The sequence below is a fragment of the Corticium candelabrum genome, chromosome 12 (assembly GCF_963422355.1).
Source record: "Corticium candelabrum chromosome 12, ooCorCand1.1, whole genome shotgun sequence".
NCBI lineage: Eukaryota > Metazoa > Porifera > Homoscleromorpha > Homosclerophorida > Plakinidae > Corticium > Corticium candelabrum.
In genome coordinates, this window is record NC_085096.1 from 1,826,292 (window position 1) to 1,832,500 (window position 6,209).

Here is a 6,209-nt window from a genome sequence, read left to right on the forward strand (position 1 = left end):
TGGAGAGCCATTGAAGCAACAAAGGTGTTTGAGTTTTTGGACAGAAAGTACGCCAGAAGGCAGACTCAGAGAGGAACAGTACCAAGCGGAGCTCCGTCTATACCAGAACACGTCCGGGAATGACATTGTACCAGAGTGGGCTCTAGAAGACTTCTGCTAATTATAATACGTTTGATTTTAATACATGTCAAAGAACATGGATATATAGAGCTAGATCATTCAAATTTGCTGTTAACATTGTTGTCCATTGCCAAAGTTTGTTGAACTAGAGAAATAGATCACATGGCAATTGAATCACCTGGTTTGTGTGTCTTAAGACTACCTATAGCTCATATTTGGAAAAATCTGTATCTGGTATTTAGGACTCCAAATGTGTGCCTAAATGTAATCCTAAAACCCGTATTCGATCTATATAGGCCGTCCTAAATGTGTTCTATACACTCTAGTAGGATCGGTCTAAATATGTCTAGATATGATTAAAGGTGGTATTCAGTACACATTTAGAATAGGTTTAGACCATGCTATGTTTAAGCTTTCATGCAGTGCATGCATGATCGAGTGTCCGTCCTAGTTCTCTCGATCGTCGCACGTCGGTAGCGTCTTCACACTTCATACCAATGGGGCGTGACGGTTGCTTGACAATTGACATCTACGACGTATGAACAAGTCTACAAAGATTTGTTGCGTCCACTTTACAGACAAATTTACAGGCCTGTAAAGGCTTTCTCATAACACCAAGTCTTTACCTGCGAATTTTCAACACTTGCTGTGTTCACTGTGGACGCGGGCCCGCCACACGCGGGGAAGTCCCTAGAGGCTGTGTAAAGGCTTTCTTATAACAGGCACCCTAGTGGACACAACAAGCTACGACGTGTTAATTAACATGCGTACGTCTCTAGACAACAATGTTTACAACAACGTGTAGAGGTGCCTGTACAGGCCTGTAAGGACCTTCTCATAACACAAAGTGTTTCCCTGTGAATTGTTGATCTGTTGTGTCCACTAAGGTTAGTACCTCTAGGGACTTCCCCGTGTGTGGCGGGCCCGCGTCCACAGTGGACACAGCAAGTGTTGAAAATTCGCAGGTAAGAGCAAACAACGCCAGTCAATTTTTAATTTGACATTCAATTTTTAATTTGTCTCAAAAATTAAAAATGGAATGGACAAATTGGCCATGCAAATTCAAAATTTAAAATTTAATTTTTAAATTAAATTGAATATTGAATTTAACATTGAAAATTAAACTAACGTGCTTGCAATTTCAATATTCCATTGCATTGAAAAGAAAATTGGTTAGAAATTAAGTATGTTTTCAATATTTATTATAATCCGCAGATAATTATGGTTTGTCAATCAGTCAATTTTAATTTTAATAGAATTGAATGTTGAGATTACAAGCAACTTCTAGGCTATTTTCAATTTCTAATTCAATATTTATTCAATTGTTACTGGGAATTGAAAATGGATGAGATGGACGAAATGGTCACGCACCCTAAGGCCACCCGCTGACATCAATGAGCCGACGAAACGACATCGACCAGCCGACGAAACGACATCAACCAGCCGACGAAACGACATCAATGAGCCGACGAAACGACATCAACCAGCCGACGAAACGACATCAATGAGCCGACGAAACGACATCAACCAGCCGACGAAACGACTTTTGACACAGATGGCGCGCCATGTTTGTGTCAAAAGTCGTTTAAATGGCGCGCCATGTGTGTCAAAAGTCGTTTCGTCGGCTGGTTGATGTCGTTTCGTCGGCTCATTGATGTCGTTTCGTCGGCTGGTCGATGATATCGCAGCCCAGCCGACGGAATTATGACACACTTGACGCGTGTCGTCGGCTGGGCTGAGATGTAAATTAATTGTGGAAACATGATATCTCAGCCCAGCCGACGAGTTAGCGCAGCCCAGCCGACGAGTTAGCGCAGCCCAGCCGACGGAATTATGACACACATCGCGCGCCATACCTTAGTACATTGTAGTAGATTCTTCAGGAGTGAAACTATTCGAATTCTGTACACACATTGCTCTTGTTATACATACCTTAAGAGAAAGTCTGTAACTCTTTAATATTGCATGTCCTATGATGCCACAACACCAACTCTCACCTCCTTAGCCAATTAGAAACGATGCATTCAAAGATGCCAACTCTCTCTTTATAATCAGAAACCTTCCAGGACTTCAGTAGTCTGCTAGAGTTAGTCGACAAGAGTGACCTTGAGCTCTCATATCTATTGGAAGATGTCACGTAAAGAATCTGAAATATCAGCTGCCAAAAGAATTCTGCATGATGCAATGGAACATCTTGAAAGGGCAGAAGAAAGCCAACAAGGTCAAAACCAGCCTAGAGGAACGAACGAGCAAAGGAATTCCAGTCAAACTGATCAAGAGTCCAGTCGGGTGGGGCCCAACGAGTTTTCCAGCAGCCAGCTCAGGTCAATGTCCGTAGCTGCAGAACAACGTCGTCTATTTGGACATGACAAACACAGAAAAACCGGCAAGCACAGAAAGTTTGGAACAGGGAGAAGAGAAGAGGCAAGCATGCGGGAAAACCCCTCTCATCAAAAATCAAGTACTAGTAATCGCCAGGTTTGGACTTTTACATTAGCTTGCTTGGCTGATCATCAGCGCAATACACCCCCTTCATTTGAGGAAAAGATGAAACTTTCCAGGGCAGGCTTAGGTGAGAAAAGAGTAAGCATTGGTCAGACAGATGACAGTCTAGAAGTACACAATGCCGTTCTTGACACCTACCCTGCACTGGAACGCACTGGGTATGAAATGATGAGACTCAATCCTCGACGCCGACTTGAACTCTTGCAAAGTCATGACCTCTCAGCAAAAAATCTCAAATTTATGACTGATCAAGCAAAAATTTATTTACGACCTATTACCAAGTCCCTGTCTCTGCGTCAATTACCTGAAGTAAGATGCAAAACTATATAGATATGCCTGGTTGTTAGTTAATACTTCAATTTATTGTTACAACATATGACATTCATTGACTGATACCAGTATTTGCCTTGTGAATAGGATGACATTACTAATTCAGATTTGCAGCCCAATATGAAGTGTCCGGATTGCAGCCTGGAAATTCCCATGTCTGCTCTCAGGGACCACATTAGAAATGAATGTCGTAAAAGCAACTCTTACCCTCAGGAACGTCAAGAGATAAACCGCTGCAAGAAAAGAAAACAGCCGAAAACTATTGGAAAACACCAGGCAGAGAAAAGTAACAGTTCAAGTGTGCTAGAGTATTCATCAATGGTATGTTTTGTTAGATTGTGTTTACTATAGAAGACTTAAATATAGTAGGCTCCAGAGTCCAGCTGGAGATCACCGGTTGGACTCTCGAGCCAATAAGTATAAAGGCAGCTAGACAAACATACAGATAGACAGACAGACAGAGAGACAGACAGACGACTGTCACTTTGCAAACAACTGTAATGTAGTTGCATAATACACTTTGTAAGTGTTATGTATTTGAATGTGTTGATAACGTAGAAGCAATGTATAGACTAACAGACAGTCAAACAGTCAATTCACAAACAATAGTACATCAGATACTAACTGTCCACGTAAGTGCACACTGCAACTACTAATGTTTGCTGGCCACAAACGTATACATACTTATTAGAGGATCAGTCAGTCAGTACTAAAATTTATCTACGAGTGTATGTGTTTCTATGTCAGTTACATGTATTACTGTAGTGTATTATTATATTGATGTTGAATCTGAGGTGGCAGTCTATTAGTCTAACATATGGAGCAGCCCAATTGACAAGTTTACACATTTCTGCGTTTCAGGATGAAAGCGAATTAAGGCTAACAAATGAAAAAGACGAGCAACTCTCTGTAAGTATGTACATAGTGTGACACATTTAGAGACTACATAAGGACTACCTTCTATAGACTACATAAGGACTACCTTCTATAGACCACATGTAGCTTTGAGTTTTCTTTAGAATACAGTACTACGATGTTGTAAACTTAATTAATTCTGTTTATTATTTGTTGCTTACTTGATGAATTCAAAAGTTTAAGATTCCCATGTTTGCATATGTTGTAGCAATAGCCAGGAACATACTGTAATCTACAAGGCATTGAAATTCTCAGTGATACTTCATATTGCTATACGTACATTACAAACAGTGTATGTTCTAGCAATAGCCAGGAACATACTGTAATCTACAAAGCATTGAAATTCTCAGCGATAATTCATATTGCTACGTTCATTACAAACAGTGTATGTAGATGTTTTGATTCTTTAAGTAAATTAATGCAGTCAATTACAGCAAATGCCAATACTGTATTGCAATTAATTTTTTGTCCCAAATGCCATTATCTAATTAATTAAGTTAATTAATGTCATTGCATTAATATGACTTATGATATCTGCATAAATCGTACAGCTAAAGTTACTAATAAAAGATAAATTCTGTACACAGGATTCTACTAAAGAATACAAGCCAGCTGGATTCGCAAAAACATCTCGTGTTCCAGGGAGTGGAAGTAGTAAAGGTAAAGGGAGCAGTCGATGAAACCATAAGATGGGAGTCCGATATAATGACTTCTTTTTGTTTGAAGAGAACCATTCGGAACCATTACTACAACTCATGCAAGTGTTTCCTGACCATTCAATTGATACTCTCCAAAAAGCACTACGTCAATGTGAAATGGATGCTGAGGTGGCTGCTTTGCTGTTACTGGACAACAATACCGAGGCACTCTTTGTCTGTAGTGATAATAAACATATGGTATCAACAGAAAATTTTATTGTGTAGGTAAGAAGATGTAGTTCTACTGCTTCAAGCTCTCCTTTACCCCAGTTTCTGCCTAGTATGTAGCATTTTGTAATTATTGACATTGAATAACTGCACAAGGTATACTGTGTCTAGGTCCAGTCTTAGAAGATTCAGATGCCATTGATTTACCAATGCCTGAACCCAGTGATTTTGATCAGGTTTGCTTGCATTTGTCTGCCTGCATATATCTATTGTAGCACTATATTTCAAATGTAGGACACCACAAGATCACAGCAGAGCATGACCATTAATAAGCTGCTTGCAACTGTAGGACCTGACACTACTTCTGGACTGCCTCGAATGAGACTGACTGTGTCACGAAACGAAATACTTACTGATGCAATCGCCTTCTTTAAGGGAGGTGATTTCCACTACAACCGTGAACTACGGGTTAGATTTGAGGCTGAGCCTGCTGTAGATGGCGGAGGACCTAAGCGTGAATTTTTTTCGCTGCTTTTAAAGAGTCTTGTTAGTTCAACAGAAAGTGTTCGACTCTTTGAAGGACGTCCTGGCCGATATCTGCCTATGCATAATATGGATGCCCTGATGGGAGGACTCTACAAAGTAGCAGGACAAATGATTGCAGCTTCTGCATTGCAAGGAGGGCCTGGATTCCCTTGCTTGGCCCCAGCCATTTATACATATATGGCAACAATGTCTTTAGACAGCGTCATAGATGAGATCTCTCCACTGGATCTTCCAGATCCAAATTTGGCCGACACAGTAGAAAAGGTGAGAAGCATTAATTTCAAATGTGCATGGTCCTACATGGCTAACATACCAATATATTTTGGCAGATCAGTGAAATGAATGATGACAACAGCCCTGAATTTCAAAGCCTTGTCGCAAGCCTAGGGGAATTCATCATAGCTGCTGGATATACTCACAAAGTGACTGCAACTAACAAAGCTGACATGGTGTTGAAAATCCTTCTGCATGAAATTGTGTTATCCAGAAAAGCAGAGTTAGATCAACTATCTGTCGGTCTTGGCCCTCTAATGGATCTTGCCAGACGGCATCCTGACAAAATTAGACCTCTGCTTACTGCTTCAGCAAGCACGCCATTAACAAGTGGACTGTTCCTGAATCTAGTGACCTATGAGTCAACACTCCCGCCAAAATTAAAAGACTATTTTGTGCACTACGTCCACCATTCAGGTAATCAAAGCTTTCTACATATATATTACACAAATACTTGTCAATGAATCAATTAAACATTGCACTACAAGAATGTTCTTTTGACACTGATGTTTCTCTAGAAAGCACAAACCTGAGGACACTGCTGCAGTTCTGCACAGGTTGCAACGAGATTCCAGTGATGGGATTCCATGAACCATCAACAATCACAGTGTCCAGCACAAGATCTGTGTTTCCGAATGCAGCGACGTGTGCTAT

General features: G+C 40.5%; 1 long non-coding RNA gene across 1 annotated transcript; it reads right to left on the bottom strand.

Annotated features, from left to right (window-relative positions):
- Positions 1-462: 462 nt before the first annotated feature.
- Positions 463-2,517, bottom strand: LOC134188357 (uncharacterized). The gene is made up of 3 exons (XR_009971313.1): positions 2,118-2,517; positions 1,977-2,052; positions 463-649 (listed from the first exon to the last, which is right to left on the bottom strand). It is a non-coding gene; the product is annotated as an uncharacterized LOC134188357 (long non-coding RNA).
- Between the last annotated feature and the right edge of the window lie 3,692 nt (positions 2,518-6,209).